Source organism: Hevea brasiliensis, chromosome 10 (genome assembly GCF_030052815.1).
Source record: "Hevea brasiliensis isolate MT/VB/25A 57/8 chromosome 10, ASM3005281v1, whole genome shotgun sequence".
Taxonomy (NCBI): Eukaryota; Viridiplantae; Streptophyta; class Magnoliopsida; order Malpighiales; family Euphorbiaceae; genus Hevea; species Hevea brasiliensis.
The window spans coordinates 54,486,428-54,513,423 of record NC_079502.1 but is presented as its reverse complement, the minus strand read 5'-3'; the positions used below and the strand labels follow the sequence as shown (position 1 = coordinate 54,513,423).

Below are 26,996 nucleotides of genomic sequence, written 5' to 3'. Positions count from 1 at the left end.
TGTTAAATTACTTGAGATGATAACTGGAAGTGTCTTATTGTCTCCCAAGTAAACATACTTCAAATGCTTAGGTAGAGGCTTTAGTTCAAGAGCTGGTGCCTACACCACATAAGGTAATAATTTTGTATGAGATACAGGTAAGTCGATTTTTAATACTCCATACCTTTTTGGAATAGGAGATAATGACTGCAATGCCATTACTGCCTCTTAAACCTCTACACTTAATGGTGGATTGGTACTAATTTCTTGAATTCCTTGACTGATCACCACTTCTAACTCATCCTCCATGCTTAACTCAAAAACATCCTGCACAATTGTATCAACAACATCAATAGAAAAAACAAAATGTTCATCAGCAGGATACTTCATGGCATCAAAGATGTTAAATTTGACAGTCTCTCCATCAAACTCCACAGTTAGGGTACCATCATCCACATCAATTTTTGTTTTGGAAGTTTTTAGGAAAGGTCTTCCAAAAAAAAATCAAAGCTGACTTTGATGTGGGAACACTATCCTCTATATCCAGAATGTAAAAATCCGCAGGAAAAATCAACTCTCCAACCTACACCAAAACATCCTCAACTACTCCCAATGCGTAAGCATTAGAACGATCAGCTAACTGAATAATGACACTGGTCTCTTTAAAAGGACCCAAATTTAAAGTTTAAAAAACTGAATTTGACATAACATTAATAGATGCTCCTAAATCTGCCATTGCACGTTCAAATTTAGAATCACCTATTCTGTAAGGAATAGAAAATGAACCTGGATCATTACACTTAGGGGGTAATTTTTGCTGAATTAATGTTGACACATTTTCCCCCACGCTGATATTCTCATTATTCCTCAACTTGTGCTTTGTAGTGCATAGTTCCTTAAGGAATTTAGCATACTTGGGAACTTGTTTGATCGCATCAAGTAAAGGTATATTCGCCTTTACCTTCCTGAAGGTATCTAAAATTTCTTTCTCATGTTCTTCTTTCTTCGTCTTAGCCAACCTGCAGGGGAATGGAGGAGGAACAGAATTATTAACCTTATTCAAGTTAGGTTTAGTATTTACCTCAACTTCAGGAACTTCAGACTCTTTTGGCTCTTTTTTTTTTCCTTGCTTTTTCTTTTTCATTCGCTCATGTGGAGTCTAGTTATCAACTTCTTTCCCACTCCACAACAGTATAGCACCTGCATTTTCTCTAGGATTCATGATTGTTTGTGATGGAAGCTTTCCAAAACCTTGAGCTTCCAGCTTACTCACAGATGAGGCTAACTGACCAATCTGCCTCTCTATGTTTTGAATGTTATTTCTGGTCTCCTGTTGAAACTATTGTGTATTGTTAGCCAAAGCCTTAACAATTTCATCAAGTGACATACCTTGATTTGAGGGAGGCGGAGGTGGAGGTGGTTGATTCACTTGTGGCCCTTACTGCTGGTATCGGTTTTGCATCGATTGATTCCCATAACTCAGATTGGGATGATCTCGCCATCCTGGATTATAAGTACTCGAAAAGGGATCATACCTGCATTATGGCTATCCATAATGTCCTACTGCATTAGCATTTTGCAATGATTCATCCTCTTGTAACCAGGACACATATCAGTAGCATGACTCGAACCCAAACAAATTCCACATACCTTAACAGTTTGCATGTTCCCTACAGCGAAATGCCTCACCAAAGAAGTTAAGTTAGAAATTTGTTTCTCAAGGTTAGATGTACTTATCTCATTAACCTTCATAGGTGTATGATCCATTCTCATTCCAAACTACTGAGAATTTGCTACCATGTTAGCAATCAGCCTTCTTGCCTCTTTTGGTGTCTTGTCAACCAAAGCTCCTCCACTAGCAGCATCTATCATATTGCGGTCCATTGGTAAAAATCTCTTATAGAAATACTGAATCAATAGCTGCTCACTTATTTGATGGTGGGGACAGCTTGCACACAGTTTCTTAAATCGCTCCCAGTACTCATACAAGCTCTCTCCATTGTACTGCCGGATGCCACAAATTTTTTTTCTTATATTGGCAGCATGGGAAGCAAAAAAATACTTCTCCATAAATATCTGCTTCATCCCATTCCATGAGTTGACAGATCCGGAAGGAAGGTAATACAACCAATCCTTAGCTGTGCCTTCCAGTGAGAAGGGAAAAGCTCGAAGCTTGATTTGATCCACTGAAACTCCTTGAGGTTTCATGCTGGAACACACAACATGAAATTCTTTTAAATGCTTATGTGGATCCTCACCTGCAAGACCATGAAACTTAGGCAACAAATGGATTAGTCCAGATTTCAATTCAAAAGCAACATTTAAAATAGAGTACTGAATACACAAAGGCTGTTGGTTTAGATCAGGAGCAGCCAACTCTTTCAAAGTCCTAGCAGCCATGGTTTTATTTTCAGAATTTGAGTCTGAATCCAAATCTGAACTTAACTCCTTTGGAGATTAGACTCCTTCAGATGTACTCGGAATCTGCTTAGCCTGCTTAGCCAATTTTCTCAACTGTTTAGCTGTTTTTTCTACTTCTGGATCAAAGATCAACTCACCAGATTGAGAAGTTCTTGTCATAAACCAAAAAAAAAAATCAAAGTAAAAATAGAAAAATGCCTTAAAACCCTAAAAAACAATCGAATTTGGCCTCAAGAGGGTGGGGCCAATAAATCCTTGAGATTTGATTGGTCTTAAGCAAAACATTGTTTCCTTCAAAATAGGTATAGGTCGCCCTCCAAATTCAACCAAAAATCTATCGATGAATAGTAACATCGTAATTTTTTTTCCAAAATCCTGAAAATAGCAACACTTCACAAACAAAATTAATAACAGAATACCTAATAAAAAAAATACAAAATCCAATAAATTTCAGCCCCCGGCAACGGCGCCAAAATTCTTGATGGTTGTCGAATCTACTAGAAATTAAATTAACTAGAATCTCCAATTATGAAATATTTTCTGCAATAAGTGGTAAATCCAGGTTGAACCCTAGAGACTGAATTATTAAATTTCGTGCATTTGTGTAATAGAAAAAGAAACAAAGGTTGGGGGGGGGTATAATTCACAATCCAAAGAAGAAATAAAAAATCCAAAATTTAGATCAAAAATAAGAAACTCTTGAATAAAAAAAACTTCAGTCCAAGGTAATTTGCATTACAATGCATTGATTTGATCATAGACAAAAGAAATACAATTATCTCTTATTGAATACTTAACGTAGATTTACCAAACAGCGAGGTAAACCCCTTACTTCCCTATACTCATCAATTCGAGCCTAGCACTCTTGTTGACTCTAATTATTAACTGAATTGGTATTAAGCAATCCTCATCAAATTAATAACTGCTTTAAGAATAGGAAGTAGTTAAGCTGAACAACAATTTATGAAGCATAAATCATTTAATTCACACTATCATTCCCTTAGGTTATTATCAAAAACTGGGATCATAATCAATAAAACCTAATTGCTACTCATGTTCAATCTTACACAACAATTACGGATTATGAAGATGTACTAGCAATTTATCACATCAAACAATTAACTAATAGGCCTTTTTAGCAAATCATTCAATAGATCAAAGACAATGAAATTAGAAAAAAATAGATATTCAAAAAGACATAAATTAAATTAAGAACCTGGTCTCACAAATCAAGCAAAAGAACTTAAATCCCTTGAACTGAATTAAAAACTTAGCCACTCATATTCATAGCTTATAGAAGAAGAATAAAATAAAAAAATCTAAAATTATGGATGTGAATGGAGAACGAAAGTCTAATTCTCTCTTTTCGAGGCTGCTGAATGTTTCCTTATGTCAGCTGCTGCCTCTTCTATTTATAATAAATGGTCTAGGGTTAGGTTTTTAGAGTCTCTTGTTAAAAAATGCAACTGGAGCAAAATCAGGAAACTGATTGTCGACGGATACACGGCCCAGGGCCGTGTAACCTTCTGGAGCCGAATGGGTATGTCTTGCATTGGCACAGAAAGTTACATGAGTCTCCAGGATTTACACGGGTCAAGTTACATGGCCTGTGTACTTTGTTTCTTCCTCAATTCTCTGCATTTCTTGTGGCAGAATGTTACACGGGTCTATGGTTGGGCTTACATGACCCGTGTACTTTATATCAATAATGCTTCTCAACCCTTTGACCTTTCCAAGTTTCCTTCAGCACTTCTATGTTTTAGGACTTCACCAAAATCCTGAAAAATACAGCAAGAGTTAAATTAATACAAATGCTAAAAATTTCTCCATTTAACACAATTATTTCAATAAATCTTTAAACATATGCCTAATAGATAATTATTCTTTAATCAACTGAATTAGGCATAAAGATACCCTAGAACATTAAATGTGATGGAAGTAAAATTAATAAATTATGCACTTATCAAATTCCCCCACACTTATTCCAAGCTTGTCCTCAAGCATGACTTAAATTCTCAATCAATTCCACTTAAAAGTTCCTTAACTTCACCCTATCATAACATTCTCTAACAACAGATTAAAAGTTGGAAAGAAGAGGGAAGTAAGGTAATAACCATCATAATAAATTCCATCAACACCATGCCAATATATTAACAATTTTCCAACACAAAACAAAAGGGTTAAAATCAATTAAGCTCACACAATTAAAGTTCCATAAAATTTTAAATCAATACATACCAAAACACAAGGTTAATTTATCAAGGCACAATAATTATAGCTCTTTGCAAATCTTAGGGGAGATTTTTTTTTATTTACATTTTGAAATTGGTACTTCTCTCTTGTCACAGTTACTATTTTTTTTATTTTTTTTTTATTTTAACTGTCACCTTCAGAAAAGTACCTTGCTCATATCCTAGCTAGCTTTTGGCTTGAGAGTCGACATGGGGCTCATGAAGACCCCTAGTTAGTTTGCTTAACAAAAATAGCGGAGCAATTTTCAAGTTCAACATTTTATTTCCCCCAATTTATGCATCTACATATTATAAAGTGCCCTGATAGATTAAACAAAGTTCTGAAATATACATGATACTATTTTAAAGCACACATAACTAATCATTTCACCATTAAATTAAGCCTAAATGATTTATGCAAAAAAAAATTGCTCTATGGTATGGAGAAGAGGGAAAAATCCATCATTAAAATTACTATTACCTTGCCTAAAATCTTAAAAATTCAATCTAAAATAGAAAAATCATTTCAAGGACAAAGTACTTCTCTCTGCGAGTTAATATAGGATCATGAATCAAGCTTATAAGTACAATTTTTTTTTTTTACATTCAAAAAGACTGCAACAATAAATTTCTCCTCCCCCACACTTAAAACTTACATTATGCCCAATGTAAAGCGCAAATGCAAAAGAAAAGGAAAAAAAATACTAAAGAATAAAATAAGATAAAGGAAAGAAAACAAATCTGATTGTGGCTAACAAGCCACCCATGGGTTACCTCCCAAGAAGCGCTTTTGTTTATCGTCATTAGCTCGACAAGGCAAAGCTCCTTAAACCTTATAAATTGGGTTACTCAATTTGAGCTCCTCCACTGTATGCTCCTGAAGCCCTTTATAAAATGGCTTGAGTCTATGACCGTTGACCTTGAACACTTTGTTAGTTCCTAAACTTTGAATTTCAACTGCACCATAAGGAAACACATTAGTAACAACAAAGGGTCCAATCCAATGAGAATGCAACTTACCAGGCATCGGCTTCAATCTAGAATTATACAATAAAACTTTTCATCTAACCACAAACTTCTTCCTTAGAATTAGTTTGCCATGGAATGCCTTAGTATTTTCTTTATAGATCATAGAGTTCTCATAAGCCTCAAGTTGAATTTCCTCTAATTCCGACAATTGTAATTTTCTTTCTACACTAGTAGTATCCAAATCCAAATTACATTGTCTAATAGCCCAATAAGCCTTATGTTCTAACTCCATAAGAAGGTGACACAGCTTACCAAATACCAATATGTAGGGGGACATACCTATAGGTGTCTTATAAGCAGTCTTATAAGCCCACAATGCATCATCAAGTCTAAGGCTCCAATCTTTTCTATTTGGCTTCACTGTTTTTTTCAAAATAGACTTGATCTCTCTGTTAGACACCTCTGCTTGCCCACTTGTTTGAGGATGATAAGCTGTAGATACTCTATGGAAAACACCATATCTCCTCAAAAATGCCTCAACAGTTCTATTACAAAAATGTATGCCCCGGTCACTGATCAAGGCTCTAGGAACTCCAAACTTGCTCAAATGATCTGCTACTAGGTTCTCAGCTCCTTTCTTATCCTTGATTTGAAGATCAAATTCTTGCAGCAGAAGGATCCATCTAATAAACCTTGGTTTTACTTCCTCCTTTGCCAAGAGATACTTCAACACTGCATGATCAGAGAAGATAATTATTTTAAAACGAAGCAAGTATGACTGAAATTTATCTGCTGAAAAACTATAGCCAAAAACTCTTTTTCAGTCGTAGAATAATTGCGCTGAGCTGAATTGGGTGTTCTGGATGCATAATAAATCACATGAAAGAGCTTCCCAACACGCTGCCCTAAAACTGCTCCCACTGCATAATTACTCGTGTCACACATAATTTCAAATGGTATAGTCCAATCAAGAGCTTGGATAATAGGGGGTGATGTCAATTTAGATTTCAATTTGTCAAAAGCCTCCTTGCACTCTTCTCTGAACTCAAAAGGAACATCTTTTTGCAAGAGTCTAGACAAAGGCAATGCTATCTTAGAGAAATCCTTAATGAACCTGCGATAGAAACCTGCATGACCAAGAAAAGAGCATACTTCCCTCACAGTTGTGGGGTAGGGCAAGTTCACAATTAAATAAAATTTTGATTTATCCACCTCAATACCCTTACTAGAGACAACATGACCCAAAACAATCCCTTGTTCCACCATAAAATGACACTTCTCATAATTCAAAACAAGATTTTTCTCAATGCATCTCTCAAGAACAGAAGTTAAATGATGTAAACATGCATCAAATGAATCACTATACACAGTAAAATCATCCATGAACACCTCAATGCAAGTATCAATTATCATACCCTACTCCTCGTAAGATGTAACATGCTCCCCTAGTACACTCAATGAATTACCGTACTTTGCCTACCGGTAACCCATTAAATATACTACAAGGGATTTTAGAACAAATTTCGTTCATTTTTAAATTGGTGGCTAATTTTTTTTTTCATATATTAAAAACCTTTATTTAAACTCCAAACATAAATCAAATTTTTAAATATTTAAAATCTTCGCAATTTTTACAAAAATTTCGACAGAATGCCGTCTGTATTTTGAGAAAACAGTTCTTCAAAACCTGAAAATAAAGACACTCCTAATATATTTCTCAATCACAACTCCATTAATCAATTTCATTTCACAAATCAGCACAAACAACTCAATACATAGTTTAAATTAAATCAAACATTGAATTATCTCATTAAGGTAACAAAATTAATATTTACATTCATGGGAGCATTAAAAATTTAGTAGTGCAAAACTTTAAAAATACATAAAATCTTAAGATAACCTTACAATAATTTGTATTTAATTACAATCCAAAAATATATTACAAAAGAGTTGGTACAACTGCTCAAAGGAAATTTTATACATATAATTACAGAATTACATCAAAATCTAAAGTACAAGGGTATACCTATGATATACCCGAAGATAGTCTCACTATGTCTTTCAGTAATCTGGCTCAGCTGCTTTATATTTACTTTCACCTGCGACAGCATACAAAGCTATCGCTGAGTGGTGAACTCAGAGGTGCACAAACTAATAATTTAAAACTTAATACAAGTTATACTTGACAATTTATAACAAATAAAATTTAAAATTTCTAAATTCTTCAAAATTTATAACATTCAGAAATCAATATTTTCATTCATGCAAATTTTTCCTTTGAATAATATTTTGATTAAATAGTAATTATTTATCTACATTTCTTTTAAATCTCAAAACAATACAAAAATATTTTGAATCACTGACAAATTATTTATTTCAACCACAATTTATCAAACTATGCATAATTTAAAGGGCGTTGCCAATAATTTACACAGTTGAACCCATGACCCAAAATTCAAATAGATGCCGTGTTGTACACTACGACATTTCAAACTCTCCCAATAATCGAGGCTAAAAGGAAGGAACAAAGACTAGCTAGTAGTTATGAGTACTCATTCAAACTCTTCCCCAACTGGTAAGCCAGAGATGAAGGAACTCACCCCATCTAGTGGAGGAGATATCTCACTAGACAAGCTAAAGAGAATTCACAACATATATTGCCATGTCAACTGTGGTTTCAAATCATATTCAAAACAATTTCTATTTACCAAGTGTTTACAAACCATTAACATATTGAATCATCATAAATTCATGCTCAAGGTTGGCAACACATCAAACTTAAAATTTACAATCCTCAAAACCATGCAATAAATCCTTAAATGCATAAGAAAATTTATATTTAAATTATACAATTTTATTCAACAAGTTAAAATTCTCAACACAACAAAATCTTAAGTCATAAAACAAACTTGTTCAAATCAATTTAGAAGTGAAAAGTAACAAAATAGTTAGTTGTGTGCTAACCTTATACGAATCGCCTCTTGGCCTTCACTCGATGTCTCGGATTCTTTTCCAGTATTCTTTTCCACTGAAACACACAGTTTCACAGTGTTTAAGTATCACAATTTATCATAACTCCAAAAATAAATTCAAATCTGCTTATACCTAGCTTTAATTTGCTATACTTGACGTTCTTTAAAATTTGTATTTGGGGTTACTATTCACGACACTATTCAAGTCAATTTGTTGAGTTTCTAATGCCTAATAGGTATGAGAATTCTAATTTCACCCGCACACCATATTTTGGTTACCTAATTTGTTGGTTTTGGTTCTTTTCTCAAATTTTAAGTCTTTTAGGCAAATTTTCAAATTTTCAGTTTTTGTATCCTATTTTGCACTGTTCTATTGGTCATGTTGCTGTTAGAATTTGGCTAAGTTTTCTTCATAGAAATTGTTCCTTATTGTCTTAACTTTATTTCCCTTTTTGAATCACTCCATTTGGTATTTTGTAGCTCAAGTTATAGCCATTTGAACATCGCTGGCCGGATTGGTCAAACCTAGATTTTCTGGGCACCAAACTTGGTTCTGGCAGTTTTAGGTCACTAAATTTAGGTGGCTAAATGACTTAGTTAAGGGCATAATTTGGACTTGTTTCTTCATGAAAGTTGCAGGGCTATATCTCATCTTTCTACTGGTAGAATGTCAGGTCATTTGGACCTGCCTAGCCCAAGTTATGGCCAAATGGTTATTTTTGTACAGGTCAGTTTGTCTAATCCAGATTTGGCCAATTTGTTCACTAAGTTATGGTCACTTTTTGAGCATCATTTCTAAATAAAAAATGTTCCATTTTGTGTCTAGTTTCATTCCCAATTGGCCTCACACCAATTGGGTTGGTAAATTTTTAGTTTTGGTCCCTAAAAGGGACCTTGGTCATGCTGTCTGCAGAATGACCATAAGCAATCCAAATTTAAACCTAATCTAACACTTCCTACACACCACAATTGGTTATACATGACCATTTTTCAACTTAAGTAAGGTCAGCCACATCATTAAACTAATTCTCACATTTTTCTCTCCCAAACCCTAGGTGCCAAAACCCTAATTCATCAATTTTAAATCTAATGCATTCCAAACACCAATCTATAGTCTACATACATAATTCAACTTAAACAACCATTCAAATACATCAATTTCACTCATTTCAAACCCTAATCTACTGCTGGCCAAATTTCTATTTGGTCCCCCAAGGATAGTTTTCATGTAATTTTAAGTATTCAGCCACATCATTAAACTAATTCTCACCTTTTTCTCTCCGAAACCCTAGGTGCCAAAACCCTAATTCATCAAATTTAAATCTAATGCATTCCAAACACCAATCTATAGTCTACATACATAATTCAACTTAAACAACCATTCAAATACATCAATTTCACTCATTTCAAACCCTAATCTACTACTGGCCAAATTTCTATTTGGTCCCCCAAGGATAGTTTTCTTTTAATTTTAAGTATATTTCTAAGTGAATTGAACTAAGAACATAAACATTTAACTAAAATATTCAAGTTTAGATTACTAACCTCACTTTAACTTCCAAATTTTCCAAATCTTCAATTCCTTCCTTTTCTTTGTCCTCTAATCTTCTTTTCTACTTGAGTTAGCAAGGTTTTATGAAGAAATTTGGGAGAAATTAGAGGTATGTGTATAGAAATCAAGCTTGAAACCAAGCTTTAATGGTGGAATACATGGAGAGAGAAGAGAGTTCACGGCAAGAAGAAGAAGAAAGGGAAAAAATGAACTTTCTTTCAATTTTTTGCTATTTTTATGTCTATTTTCACTTAATTGACTTGGTCAATATTTGTAGAAAAAAAATTATTTATGATGTCATAATAGTGATGTAAGGTGATGTAATAAAATTCTTTTTTTGTTTTTATGTATTTATTTGGCTATTTGACTTGGTCAAAAAGGTTGGAAAATTAAAATTAATTTTGACATCATATATGATGTCATCATCATGATGTAATAAGTCCCATTTTTATTCTTTTTCTTTTTCTTTAATTTTTCAATAGTTCTTTAATTTAATTTCCAATTTTGAAATTTTCATTTCTCCGATTTTATTGGACAGTTAGGTCAGGAATAAGCTCTAGGGGTGAATTGACGAAATTACCCCTGGCCGGTCTAATCTGGTTTGCAAGTAATTCAATATTTCTTCCGGATTCATAACCTAATTATTTGACCTGCTTAACAATTTTTTTTCGTGATTTTCTATTTTCACTGTGCTCGCAATAGTCCTAAGGACCGCAGCGTCACATTTTACGATTTGAAATTCGAGTTTAAATCGACCTCGCATTCCTTCCCGAAAAGGTCACCCATCGCTATTACTCTCGGCTCATTTAACTTCTTATGTTTTGTTTTTCTTATTTGTACTTAACTAATTGACAATTACTAATTATTTGTGTTTAGGGCTTATCTAGCTGTCTTAGATGTGGTTCTAATCCCCTTAATTATCCGGACCAACACCGGTCACCGGAACAGTGAAATATACCAGGCTATGCAAATACGGGTGTTACAATTCTCCCCCCCTTAAAATAATTTCGTCCTCGAAATTGTGTCCACTATCTATCCTCAAATAGTCATATATGTTGTTTTCTCATGTTTTTCATACATATCTACGTAGCTTCATATTTGAAATAATGGTCCGTAGCACTTTAACCAATACTATTTACTCATCAATTGCTCACCTCGTGTGCCAAGTTTCTTATGAGCTTCTGTCATAAGTTAGATTCAAATTCATTTCAATTTTAGAGGCAAGCAAATCTGTGTGCTAGTGGATCCACTCTTTCCAGACCTCGTACGATCCTATGGGTGAGAACTCAGTTTTACTCTTTTCTTATCAAATCTCTTGATCATTTGATGCAACCTTTAGTTTAGTTTAGAATATTTTAGTCTTTTCTTACTGTTTTTTTAGCAATTATTTTCCTTTGTAGTCTTTTTTTCTCTTCTTTTTTTTTTAATGACCTTGTTGGTCATATATGAACTGCTTATCTCTTTCTTAGCCATAGGTCCATAACCATTATCTTACTATCTCTATTTATGACCAAGGCCTATGTGCCATTTTGCACTATCTTGTTTAATTTTGTTTAACTTATTTCTTTCTTGATAAAATAGTTCGGGATATCGTTACGCGTTTTAAGTAAGTTGTTTGCCCTGGTGGCAATTCCTCATCTAGTGTTTTTCTCCTTTCTTATTGTTCTATTTGTTTCTTTTTCTTTTTTTTTTTTCATTTCACAACTTAACTTTAATTATTTTATTCCTCAATCTTATTTCTTCCTTAACTTGACTGTCGATTCGTAATTTAGCACCTCTTATCGTCCCTAATAAAGCCACTATACTTCAATATTACTTTGATTTGGTCCTCTGACCATTCTAGTCAACACTTTAACTAATATTCATAACGTTTCTTTATTACATTTGCACTCACTATTCAAATTTTTACTTCTATATTTTCTTTTATCTATCGATATCCTATAGCTTATTTTTCGCTGGTTTGCGATCATTACCCCTTTCTTTTTTTTTAAAACCATAAACATTTCTTTAAACTTAAGAAGGGAGTCTACCAAACTCTCCTTTTGCCCATGCTATTCAAAAGTTTTGCTTTAATTCTAATATAATCCTTTTGATCCGTACAATAAAATTGTGCTCTTCCTAAAGAATACCTGGCCAACTAGTTCCTATCGAATTACTGTTATTAGTAGAACATCATTTCTTAACTGTTTTATAAGTTATAATTATCATCCATAGCATCCTGCCTCTTCCAAGGGAATAGAATCATATTTTGTGTCTCACTACTATACATATAGAATATTGTTCCTTACTAAAATTTGAGCAAAAGATCCATTGCAATACCAAAACAACTGTAAACCCCATATCAGAGACTAGATGACTTAGCCCTATAGGTGTTATTTTTAAATTTTGACCATACTAAAATCTCTAATCCCATAACAATTCCTTATGTACTGTAATTCGTGCTAGGGTAATGGAGTTTTTAACTCTCACTACCTTGCAAGCATGATCTTTTGATATTCTAATTATAGAGTTTTAAATCCTAAATTAGGATTTTGAAACTCAGTTATAGTAATAAAACTCTATTCTGGTATATTTGTACCAGAGCGAAAGCCATTTATAACTATTCTTATCCTTGTGTACTATTGGATAGTACATAGCTCTACACAACAAATCCTAAGTCAGTACTATAATCTGCAGCTTACAGCACAAATATCAAGAATATTGGATAGTTACTATGATACATCCCAATAGATCAATCTTCCCTATATCTTATTTCTCTCAAATCCACTAATATCTTAAACTTATTTTTATTATGGTACCCACTGACATCTATTAGCAGTAATACCTTTACCCATATCTATGGTAGCTGAAGGAACGGAAGCGTGAAAAACACAAGTTTATACCATTGAATTCAAAAATTTTCACCTAAGGTCACATGTATCATGCATGATTTATTTTTATCTATTTGATTTCAATGATAAACAACATATTAAAACTCTTTTAACATGTTTTTGGATCTGTATTTTCCATTTAAGATTTTAAAATTAATCAGATTAATTTTAGAACCCTAGTTTAAATCAAGAACAAACACACTAACCTCTCGATGCATTGCAGTGTATTTGCGCCTTTGAGATGCGTCTTCAGGATACCAAATGTTATCCCTCTAGCTTGTCCACACTAAGAACACCTATGGCAGCTCTTGAACAGCTTCTAAAGCTTTTTCTATTATTTAGAAAATCAAGTTCTACCTTTAAGAGATTAAAGATGTAAAAAGGACACTAGAAACAATTTCTAGTATTTTTAATTCAAGAGATTGTTTGTTAATCTCTTGGAAAGATGAGAGAAGAAGATGAAGAAGAGAGAAACCTTCTTGGGTGGCAGCACCAAAGAAAGAGGCTGCTGGTTATGTTATTTTCTTTTCATAACAACACTTATATAGCTAGGTCAACACATTAAACCTTTGCCACATGTCACCCTCTGATTGGTTCTAGGTTTAATTGACCTAATTACATTGTGCCAAGTGTCAAACCTATATTTAATCTTAATTTTAATCATCTTACATGATTAAAAGACATTTGGCAAGCTTATGTGTAATGCCATGTGTCACCATCTCATGGTGCCACATGTCACCTTGTAAATTGACCAAAATGCCCCTGTGTCTTAATTTTGAGTTCTTAACCCAAAATAATTATTTCTCTTCTTCTAATCAATTTATATCAAATATAAATTAATTAATTAATCTCTATTAATTAATTTCTCATTAATTAAATTCATATTTAAACACTTTAAATATAAATTTAACTTATACTATACATCCAATAATCTAGATTTGGTTTCAAGTCATGCTAGGGAATTTGCAATCTAATTGCAAATCAAACCTGTTCAATTAATCAATCAAACTCTTTAATTAATTAATTAAATCATATTTAATTAGGTGATAACTTATGTATGTGTGTGACTTACTAGGCTCATCACTAATTGGCAATAAGATATGATATCAACTCTTAATATTATCAGAACTCTTTCTTACCATAAATGATTTCTCTAAATTATTTTATGCACCTCATAGACCATGGTTAACACCTAGCATAGGATGCCATGGCCACCCAATTAGTAATAAGGTTTACCTTAAATGAACCTATACTCAAATGTTACCATGCACTAGAATCTCTCTGTTGCAAAATCCCAACTCAAGCTAGAGTCATAGTTTATGTCAAACTCCATTTGCTATGAATATTATGTTCTCTTTTAATTCCAGTTCTTGATTAAAAAGATTTTCTCATCAGAAACTCTTTTCTGATTAAATCTATCTATCCTGGCCAGGAACTTGAAACATCAAGAACAATTAAATGAACATAGGATTTTATCTCTATTTACTTAGAGGAACAGATTCCATCTTGATCAACACCTACCTCCATATATAACTTGTAGGAGCCAACACATGCCCATATACCCATACATAGTACAAGTATGAAAGCAGTATCAAACTCAAACTACCTATATACAAGATAACTGTGCTATCTCAGATCTAAAGATTATATGCACTGATATGATTTATGACAAAATATTGACAAGAGTAAACTCCATGTGCTTATCATAAGTGTCACTGGTTTAGCCTACTTATCATTTATAAGTGCCTATCATATTTGCCATATGGCATGAGACTCACCATTCCATCTTATTTATATCTCATATAAATAACTTGTGAACAAACATGAATACAATCTTTCTGGATAAGTCATGTCCTTATTATGAAGTATCCTCGATTATGAACCTATTTATGATACTTTGTACTAGAAATACTGTCACTCATATTCTTAACAACTTAAGAATAGAATTTCTAACAAAATATCAATGGACCTTTTCTATTACACATAAATATCTTATGTAAACGGAAAAGTGGAAATGCCTTTTATTAATAAAAACATGTACAAGATGCATACTAAATGATATGCTCTCGGGCATACTACTAACAGTAGCTATATTACTATAACTTACTTTTAGGTCCTTTTGCCTTACCTAATTAGGCTTACTAATTAACTTTATAACTTATCGTAGTCTAGGAGATGTCTCTCACTATAAACTTTTCCAAAATTAATTCCAATCACGCTTATTATCGCAATTCTTATTCTAAAAGACTAATTACTAACACATCAAAATTTATCTCCATGCAAGGGAATAGCAGTAGAACATATAATTCTAGCATTAGCATATAAATAAGTAGAGCTGGAATCAAATAGTACATAATTATTCCTTTCAAAAGTTAAGAACATACCGGCAACTACATCTAAAGTCTTTGCTTCTTCCCCTCGATGCATGGCGTTCCCTCTTTCTAGTGTATTCCTCTGCTCGGGTTGGTCCATTATGCTAGGATTACCCGAAGTGCTGTCTCTACTTCTACCTCTGCCCCTACTAACTATTAATGAGCCTCTAAAATTAGAACCTTGCACTGATTCTTCTGGTGTAGTATGTGTCATAAATCGACGTGCGCTAGTACAATCTCGAGCGAAATGTTCGATTCCACCACAATTGAAGAAGGCTCCAACCCTATAGCAAATACCCCCGTGTAATTTTCCACAAACATCACAGATACGGATAGGGTAGGAATTTCTAGTTCTTTGACTAATGGCTCTTGATTGCTTCCGCCCTGAAGATCCGCCTCTGTCATACTTAGAAGCTCGGGGTCCCTCAAAATCTTTTCTCTTTCCCAAATTACTACTCAAACTTTCACTGATAGATTTTTCTCTTTTCTCCTTTTAATGCTGCTTTTGAGGAGGTTGGGTTTGTACTTGAGCTTGGGCTGACAGATTATCAGCCATTTGCTGAAAGAACATGGCCATCTGCTGGGCCATTTGTGCAGTAATTTGTATAGGAGGGACTGGTGCAGCTGGACCTCCAACGCTCTGCATAACGAGGGCCTCTCCTTGTACGTCAGCTATATCAGACTGCTTTACCATTTTATCCCCCTTGTCCATATCTATTCGCAGGATTTTTTTTTTCTGTACAACCAACACAAAGAGATTTCTCCCTGTTAGTTCATATTTATGATGTAAATGTACTATATGCATCAAACATTCGAGCAATTGTACTTATCAAAAAATATTTCAAATTCACAGTTCAAAATTTACTTTAAAAACTTGCCTGATACCACTAAAATATGTTAGACCCTACTCCTCGTAAGATCTAACATACTCCCGTAGTACACCTAATGAATTACCGTACTTCGCCTACCGATAACCCATTAAACATACTACAAGGGATTTTAAAATAATTTTCGTTCATTTTTAAATTGGTGGGTAAAATTTTTTTTCAGATATTAAAAACCTTTATTTAAAGTCCAAACATAAATCAAATTTTTAGATATTTTAAATCTCCGTAATTTTCACAAAAATTTCGGCAGAGTGCTGTCTATATTTTGAGAAAACAGTTCTTCAAAACCTGAAAATAAAGACACTCCTAATATATTTCTCAATCACAACTCCATTAATCAATTTCATTTCACAAATCAGCAAAAGCAACTCAATACACACTTTAAATTAAATCAAACATTGAATTATCTCATTAAGGTAACAAAATTAATATTTACATTCATGGGAGCATTAAAAATTTAGTAATGCAAAACTTTATAAATACATAAAATCTCAAGATAACCTTACAATAATTTGTATTTAATTACAATCCAAAAATATATTACAAAAAAGTTGGTACAACTGCTCAAAGGAAATTTCATACTTATAATTACAGAATTACATCAAAATCTACAGTACAAGGGTATACCTATGGTATACCCGAAGATAGTCTCACTATGTCTTTCAATAATCTGGCTAATGCTGCTTTATATTTTCTTTCACCTGTGACAACATACAATGCTATCGCTGAGTGGTGAACTCAGTGGTGCACAAACTAGTAATTTAAAACTTAATACAAGTTATACTTGATAATTCATAATAAATAAAATTTAAAATTTCTAAATTCGTCAAAATTCATAACATTTAGAAATCAATATTTTCATTCATGCAAATTATTCCTCTAAATAATATTTTGATCAAATAGTAATTATTTATCTACATTTCTTTTAAATCTCGAAACAATACAGAAATATTTTGAATCACTGACAAATTATTTATTTCAACCACAATTTATAAAACTATGCATAATTTAAAGGGCGTTGCCAATAATTCACACAATTGAACCCATGACCCAAAATTCAAATAGATGCCATGTTGTACACCACGACATTTTAAACTCTTCCAATAATCGAGGCTAAAAGGGAGGAACAAACACTAGCTAGTATATATGAGTACTCATTCAAACTCTTCCCCAACTGGCAAGCCAAAGAGGAAGGAACTCACCCCATCTAGTGGAGGAGATATCTCACTAGACAAGCTAATGAGAATTCACAACATATATTGCCATGTCAATTGTGGTTTTAAATCATATTTAAAACAATTTCTATTTGCCAAGTGTTTACAAACCATTAACATATTGAATCATCATAAATTCATGCTCAAGGTTGGCAACACGTCAAGCTTAAAATTTACAATCCTCAAAACCATGTAATAAATCCTGAAATGCATAAGAAAATTTATATTTAAATTATACAACTTCATTCAACAAGTTAAAATTCTCAACACAACAAAATCTTAAGTCATAAAATAAACTTGTTCAAATCAATTTAGAAGTGAAAAGTAACAAAATAGTTAGTTATGCATAAACCTTATACGAGTCACCTCTTGGCCTTGACTCGATGTCTCGGGTTCTCTCTTAGTATTCTTTTCCACTGAAACACACAGTTTCACAGTGTTTCAGTGTCACAATTTATCATAAATCCAAAAATAAATTCAAATCTACTTATACCTAGCTTTAATATGCTAAACTTGACGTTATTTAAAATTTGTATTTTGGGGTTACTATTCACGATACTATTCAAGTCAATTTATTGACTTTTTAATGCTTAATAGGTATGAGAATTCTAATTTCACCTACATACCACATTTTGGTTACCTAATTTGTTAGTTTTGGTTCTTTTCTCAAATTTTAAGTCTTTTAGGTAAAATTTCAAATTTTTAGTTTTAGTGTCCTATTTTGCACTGTTCCATTGGTCATGTTGCTGTTAGAATTTGGCTAAGTTTTCTTCATAGAAATTGTTCCTTATTGTCTTAACTTTATTTCCCTTTTTGAATCACTCCATTTGGAGTTTTGTAGCTCAAGTTATAGCCATTTGAACATGGCTGGCCAGATTGGTCTAACCCAGATTTTCTAGGCACCAAACTTGGTTCTGGCAGTTTTAGGTCACTAACTTTGGGTGGCTAAATGATTTAGTTAAGGGCAAAATTTGTACTTGTGTTTATCATGAAAGTTATAGGGCTATATCTCAGCATTCTACTGGTAAAATTTCAGGTCATTTGGACCTACCTAGCCCCAGTTATGGCCAAATGAACGTTTTTGGTCATTTTTGTACAGGTCAGTTTGCCTAATCCAGATTTGGCCAATTTGTTCACTAAGTTATGGTCACTTCTTGGGCATGATTCCTAAATGAAAAATATGCCATTTCATGTCTTGTTTCATTACCATGGCAATTGGGTGGGTAATTCCCTGAAACGGACCTTGGTCATGCTGCTTGCAGAATGACCATAAGCAATCCGAATTTAAACCTAATTCTAACACTTCCTACACACCACAATTGGTCATACATGACCATTTTTCAACTTAAGTAAGGTCAGCCACATCATTAAGCTAATTCTCACATTTTTCTCTGCCTAACCCTAAGTGCCAAAACCCTAATTCATAAAATTTAAATCTAATGCATTCCAAATTCCAATCCAAATTTAACTTAAACAACCATTCAAATACATCAATTTCACTCATTTCAAACCCTAATCTACTGCTGGCTGAATTTCTATTTGGTCCCCCAAGGATAATTTTCTTTTAATTTTAAGTATATTTCTAAGTTAATTGAATTAAGAACATAAACATTTAACTAAAATATTCAAGTTTAGATTACTAACCTCACTTTGACTTCCAAATTTTCTAAATCTTGAATTCCTTCCTTTTCTTTGTCCTCCAATCTTCTTTTCTACTTGAGTTAGCAAGGTTTTATGAAGAAATTTGGGAGAAATTAGAGGTATGTGTATAGAAATCAAGCTTGAAACCAAGCTTTAATGGTGGAATACATGGAGAGAGAAGAGAGTTCACGGTAAGAAGAAGAAGAAAGGGAAAAAATGAACATTCTTTCAATTTTTTTGCTATTTTTATGTCTATTTTCATTTAACTGACTTGGTCAATATTTGTAGAAAAAAAAAAATTATTTATGATGTCAGAATAGTGATGTAAGGTGATGTAATAAACTTTTTTTTTGTTTTTATATAATTATTTGGCTATTTGACTTGGTAAAAAAGGTTGGAAAATTAAAATTAATTTTGACATCATATATGATGTCATCATCATGATGTAATAAGTCCCATTTTTATTCTTTCTCTTTTTCTTTAATTTTTCAATAGTTCTTTAATTTAATTTCCAATTTCGAAATTTTCATTTCTCCGATTTTATTGGACAGTTAGGTCAGGAATCAACTCCAGGGGTGAATTGACCAAATTGCCCTTTGCCGGTTGATCCTGTTTGCAAGTAATTCAATATTTCTTTCGAATCCCTTACCTAATTATTTGACCTGCTTAACAATTCTTTTTTGTGATTTTCTCTTTTCCACTGTGTTCGCAATAGTCCTAAGTACCGCAGCGTCACAGTTTACGGTTCGAAATTCGAGTTTAAATCGACCTCGCAGTCCTTCCCGAGAAGGTCACCCATCGTTGTGACTCTCAGCTCATTTAACTTCTTATGTTCTGTTTTTGTTATTTATACTTAACTAATTGACAATTACTAATTATTTGTGTTCAGGGCTTATCTAGTTGTCTTAGATGTGGTTCTAATCCTCTTAATTATCCGGACCGACACTGGTCATCAGAACAGTGAAATATACCAGGTTATGCAAATAGAGGTGTTATAATTCTCCCCCCTTAAAATAATTTTGTCCTCGAAATTGTGTCCACTATCTGTCCTCAAATAGTCATATATGTTGTTTTCTCATGTTGTTCTCACATATCTACGTAGCTTCATAATCGAAATAATGGTCTGTAGCACTTTAACCAATACTATTTACTCATCAATTGTTCACCTTGTGTGCCAAGTTTCTTATGAGCTTCTGTCATAAGTTAGATTCAAATTCATTTCAATTTTAGAGGTAAGCAAATATGTGTGCTAGTGGATCCACTCTTTCCAGACCTCGTACGATCCTATGGGTGAGAACTTAGTTTTACTCTTTTCTTATCAAATCTCTTGATCATTTGATGCAACCTTTAGTTTAGTTTAGAATATTTTTTTAGTCTTTTCTTGCTGTTGTTTTAGCAATTATTTTCCTTTGTAGTCTTTTTTTGTCTTCTTTTTTTTTTTAATGACCTTGTTGGTCATATATGAACTGCTTATCTCTTTCTTAGCCATAGGTCCATAACCATTATCTTACCATCTCCATTTATGACCAAGGCCTATGTGCCATTTTGTACTATCTTGTTTGATTTTGTTTAACTTATTTCTTTCTTGATAAAATAGTTCGGGATATCATTACTCGCTTTAAGTAAGTTGTTTGCCCTGGTGGCAATTCCTCATCTAGTGTTTTTCTCCTTTCTTATTATTCTATTTCTTTCTTATTCTTTTTTTTTTTTTTTGAGAAGTTCTTGTCATAAACAAAAAAAAAAAATCAAAATAAAAATAGATAAATGCCTCAAAACCCTAGAAAATAATCGAATTTGGCCTCAAGAGAGTAGCGCCAATTTTGGTCTTAATCAGAACATCGTTTCCTTCAAAATAGGTATAGGCCACCCTCCAAATTCAACCAAAAATCTACCAATGAATAGTAACACCATAATTTTTTTCCAAAAACCTGAAAATATCAACACTTCACAAACAAAATTAATAATAGAATACCCTAACAAAAAAAAAAAACACAAAATCCAATAAATTTAAATCCCCGGCAACGGCGCTAAAATTCTTAATGGTTATCAAATCCACTAGAAATTAAATTAACTGGAATCATCAATTATGAAATATTTTCTGTATTAAGTGGTAAATCCATGTCGAACCCTAGAGATTGAATTATTAAATTTCATGCATTTGTGTAATGAAAAAAGAAACAAAGGTTGGGAGGGGGGGGGGTAATTCGCAATCTAAAGAAGAAATAAAAAATCCAAAATTTAGATCTAAAATAAGAAACTCTCGAAATAAACAAACTTCAGCCCAAGGTAACTCGCATTCCAATGCATTGATTTGATCATAGACAAAAGAAATACAATTATCTCTTATTGAATACTTAATGTAGATTTACCAAACAGTGAGGTAAACCCCTGACTTCCCTATACTCATTAATTCGAGCCCAGCACTCTTGTTGACTCTAATTATTAACTGAATTGGTATTAAGCAATCCTCATCAAATTAATAACTGCTTTAAGAATAGGAAGTAGTTAAGCTGAACAACAATTTATAAAGCATAAATCATTTAATTCACACTATTGTTCCCTTAGGTTATTATCGAAAACTGGGATCATAATCAATAAAACCTAATTGCTACTCATGTTCAATCTTACACAACAATTACGGATTATGAAGATGAACTAGCAATTGATCACATCAAACAATTAACTAATAGGCCATTTTAGCAAATCATTCAATAGATCAAAAATAATGAAATAAAAAAACAATAGATATTCAAAAAGACATAAATTGAATTAAGAACTTGGTCTCACAAATTAAGCAAAAGAACTTAAATCCCTTGAACTGAATTAAAAACTTAGCCACTCATGTTCATGGCTTACAAAAGAAGAATAAAATAAAGAAATCTAAAATTATGGATGTGAATGGAGAACGAAAGTCTAATTCTCTCGTTTCGAGGCTACTGAATGTTTCCTTGTGTCGGCTGCTGCCTCTTCTATTTATAATAAATGGTCTAGGGTTAGGTTTTTAGAGTCTCTTATCAAAAACTGCAATTGGAGCAAAATCAGGAACCTGATTGTCGACGGATACACGGCCCAGGGCAGTGTAATATTCTAGAGTTGAATGGGTATGTCTTACATTGGCACAGAAAGTTACACGGGTCTCCATGGTTTACACGGGTCAAGTTACACGGCCCGTGTACTATGTTTCTTTCTCGTTTCTCTGGATTTCTTCTGGCAGAATGTTACACGGGTCTGTGGTTGTGCTTACATGACCCGTGTACTTTGTGTTAATAATGCTTCTCAATCCTTCAACCTTTCCAAGTTTCCTTCCACAATTCTATGTTCTGGGACTTCACCAAAACCCTAAAAAATACAGCAAGAGTCAAATTAATACAAATGCTGAAAATTTCTCTATTTAATACAATTATTTTAACAACTCTCTAAACATATGCCTAATAGATAATTATACTTTAATCAACTGAATTAGGCATAAAGATACCCTAGAACATTAAATGTGATGGAAGTAAAATTAATAAATTATGCACTTATCACATTTCTTTTCTTAAATTTTTCCTAAATTTTTCTTATCATTATTTGAGTTATTTATGACTCCTCACTCTAGTTTAAATATAGTTATAGACATTCTGGTTATCCGGATAGACATTGATCACCGAAACAGTAAAATGTATGAACTATCTACAGTGAGGGAATTACAAACTTGTTGATAATTGTAGTTGCCATTGGGGCAAGCTACCGTTAAGAAGGGCCTTCTCTTTTAGTATGGCAATGATATCCCTAGCTTAATCTCGTTAAGCTCCATGTAAATGCCCTCTTTGGTACTTACCTTAGGGCTACTTAATAATTTTGTTTGTAATAATAACAAAATAAAGAAAACTTAAAGAAAATAAAGGAAGTAAAGAAAATAAGAAAATACTAATAACAATTCACATTGGATTCTAACTCTTGTCTCCTAAAGGGTTAAAATTCCTAATTAGTTACAACTACCTAAGGGTCTAGGTCTTCTAATATATTCCAAGCACTTCATAACACTTCTTGAATTAAAAGAATACAAAAAAAAATATATATAGATTAAATATCAATTAGAACCTAATAACATACAAGAACATGCATAAACATTCAATTCCCAGATTCTGGCAGATTGAAAGTAATAAAAAATCTAATTTTTGAAAAATAGTTAGACATGCCTAAAAATTATGAAAAAAATTATAAAAGACAGCCAAAACATCATATAAGATTATAAAATTTATAGATCAAACAAAACCTTAGCCAAATGGTTTACATAAATCATAACTTTTCTAAGTGACATAATTGCACTACTTTTTTGTAAAATTAATAACTCATCAACCTCAACAGATATGAATGTGAAACCAATTGGAAAAAGTTCATAAGATTTTGAAATTAATTTTAGATTCTAGATTCACACAAAAATATTGATAAACAAGGGAGTTATGGGATTCGCAAATCAAGTATACTGCAAATCGGGTTTTGCCGGAACCCTAACTTCAAATAGCCATAACTTACAAAATTCGAAAGCTTTTTCAGTGATTCTTAGCTAAAAATAGTATAATTTTTCTAAAATTTTTATAGATTCATAAGATAATAGAAAGTAATAAAAACCTAGATGGCAAAAAATTGAATATGTGCAGAGTTGTGTATCCCCTCAAATTAAACATGATTATATGATGCACATGAACATGCAAGATAAATTAAAAGACAAAGAGCATAGAATTAAATATTACATGGCATAGATCTTAAAAAGAAACTAACAAAAACCAACCTTCAAGAAATCTTGCAACAAAATCTTCTTGAAAAAAAGAAAAGAAATAAGAAAGAACTAAAAGAGTCTTTGAATATCTCTAAATTTTCTATAGCACTAAAATATCTCTATATAGCTCTTAATTTTCTGAATATTTCTAAATTTCTTCTTTTTTTTTCTCTTTTTTTCTTCTTCTCTTTTCTTCCTTACTTTTTTTTTCTTTTTTCTCTTTTTTTTTCCCCCCTTGTGTGATAGGGTTTGGAGTCCTAGGGTGATAAGGTTCAGATAACTTAAGCAATTGGGATTGTAAAATTTGGGTGAGACTAGGATATGGATGTTGTATTTCAACCAGTACTAAGAGAGGGAGAGGGGGCAACACCAATAGAGAGTGAGGAAGAGAGTGGGGCCGAGTGGGAGAGAGAGTTTTTGCGAGAGAGGGAAAGAGGTATGGTAGAGTTTGGAATCCTAGGGTAATAAGGTTTAGATAATGTAAACAACTGAGATTGGGAAATTTTGGTGAGACTGGGATATGGGTGAGATATTTCAACCAATAGAAAGAGAGGAAAAGGGGGCGGCACTAATAGGGAGTGAGGAAGAGAGTGGAGCCAAGTGGGAGAGAGAGTTTGTATGGGAGAGGGAGAGAGAAAAAGATATTTTTTTATTTTAATTTTTAGAAAATAAATTAAATGAGTTATATTTAAAATTCCTAACTACGCTTTCTTAGGCCCATGGGGCCAAATTAAACTTAATTAGGTCCATTTAAGAACTACCCATATTAAATTTAAACAAAACAAAATTTTATTTAAATTTAATTAAATTTGTCACACCCTACCCCTCCGTAAGATGCGGCATGATCCCGTAATATACTTAATAAATTATTGTACTTTGCCTACCGATAATCTATTAAATATACTATAAGGGATTCTGACAAAACAATTCATTTTTCAGTTAGGCTTGGCGTTAAAAATTTTGTTAGTATGCCCTAGAGCATATCATGTAGTATGTATCTTATACATATTTTTTATTAATAAAAGGCATTTCCACTTTCCGTTTACATAAGATATTTATGTGTAATAGAAAAGGTCCATTGATATTTTGTTAGAAATTCTATTCTTAAATTGTTAAGAATATGAGTGACAGTATTCTAGTACAAAGTATCACAAATAGGTTCACAATCGAGGATACTTCAAAATAAGGACATGAATTATCCAGAAAGATTGTATTCATGTTTGTTACCAAGTTATTTATATGAGATATAAATAAGATGGAATGGTGAGTCTCATGCCATATAACAAACATGATAGGTACTTATAAATGATAAGTAGGCCGAACCAGTGACACTTATGACAAGCACATGGAGTTTACTCTTGTCAATGTTTTGTCATAAATCATATCAGTGGATATAATCTTTAGACCTGAGATAGCACAGTTATCTTGTATATAGGTAGCTTGAGTTTGATACTGCTTTCATACTTGTACTGTGTATGGGTATATGGGCATCTGTTGGCTCCTACTAGTTATATATGGAGGTAGGTGTTGATCAAGATGGAATCTGTTCCTATAAGTAAAAAAGATAAAATCCTATGTTCATTTAGTTGTTCTTGATGTTTCAAGTTTCTGGCCAGGACAGTCAGAAAAGAGTTTCTAATGAGAAAATCTTTTTAATCAAGAACTGGAATTAAAAGAGAACAGAATATTCATAGCAAAGAGAGTTTGACATGCACCATGACTCCAGCTTGAGTTGGGATTTTGTAACAGAGAGATTTTAGTGCATGGTAACATATGATTATAGGGTTCATTTAAGGTAAACCTTATTACTAATTGGGTGGCCATGGCATGCTATACTAGGTGTTAACCATGGTCTATGAGGTTCATGAAATGATTTAGAGAAATCATTTATGGTAAGAAAGAGTTCTGATGATATTAAGAGTTGATATCATGTCTCATTGCCAATTAGTGATGAGCCTAGTAACTCACACACATACACAAGTTATCACCTATTTAAATATGATTTAATTAATTAATTAAAGAGTTTAATTGATTAATTAAATAGGTTTGGTTTGCAATTAAATTGGAAAGTCCCTAGCATGACTTGAAACCAAATCTAGATTATTGGATGTGTAGTATAAATTAAATTTATATTTAAAGTGTTTAAATATGAATTTAATTAATGAGAAATTAATTAATAGAGATTAATTAATTAATTTATATTTGATATAAATTAATTAGAAGAAGAAAAATAATTATTTTGGGTTAAGAATTCAAAATTAAGACACAGGGGCATTTTGGTCATTTCATAGTGTGACACGTGGCACCATGAGATGGTGACACATAGGATTACACATAAGCTTGCTCAATGTTTTTTAATCATGTAAGATGATTAAAATCAAGATTAAATATAGGTTTGACACATGGCACAATGTGATTGGGTCACTTAAACCTAGAGCTAATCAGAGGGTGACATGTGGCAAGGGTTTAATGTGTTAACCTAGCTATATAAGTGTTGTTATGAAAAAGAAAAACAACCAGCAGCCACTCCTCTCCTTTGTCACGCCATTTTGAGGCTTTCCATCTATTCTTCTTCATCTCTCATCAATTCAAAGAGATTAGCCATCAATCTCTTGAATTAAGAACACTAGAAATTATTTCTAGTGTCCTGTTTACATCTCTAATCTCTTAAAAGGCAGAACTTGAATTTCTAATTAATAGAAAAAGCTTTAAAAACTATTCAACTGCTACCATAGGTGTTCTTGGTGTGGACAAGCTAGAGGGACAATATTTGCTGTCCTGAAGACAAATCTCAAAGGCGCAGACACACTGCAGTGCATCAAGAGGTTAGTGTAATCGTTCTTTATTTAATCTAGGGTTCTAAAATTAATCTGATTAATTTTAAAATCTTAAATGGCAAATACAGATCTAAAAACATATTAAAAGACTTTTAATATGTTGTTTATTATTGAAATCAAATAGATAAAAATAAATCTTGCATAATGCATGTGACCCTAGGTGAAAATTTTTGAATTCAATGGTATAAACTTGTGTTTTTCACGCTTCCGTTCTTTCAATTTGTATTAGAGCCACTATATTTGCCATTTAGATTGATGTTTATATGATTTAATTGTGTGTTTGATCATG

At 32.6% G+C, this 26,996-nt stretch overlaps 1 non-coding gene across 1 annotated transcript; it reads left to right on the top strand.

Moving 5' to 3' along the window:
* Positions 1 to 1,909: 1,909 nt before the first annotated feature.
* Positions 1,910 to 2,016, top strand: LOC131169952 (small nucleolar RNA R71). Its single transcript, XR_009140896.1, has one exon. It is a non-coding gene; the product is annotated as a small nucleolar RNA R71 (small nucleolar RNA).
* Positions 2,017 to 26,996: the final 24,980 nt, after the last annotated feature.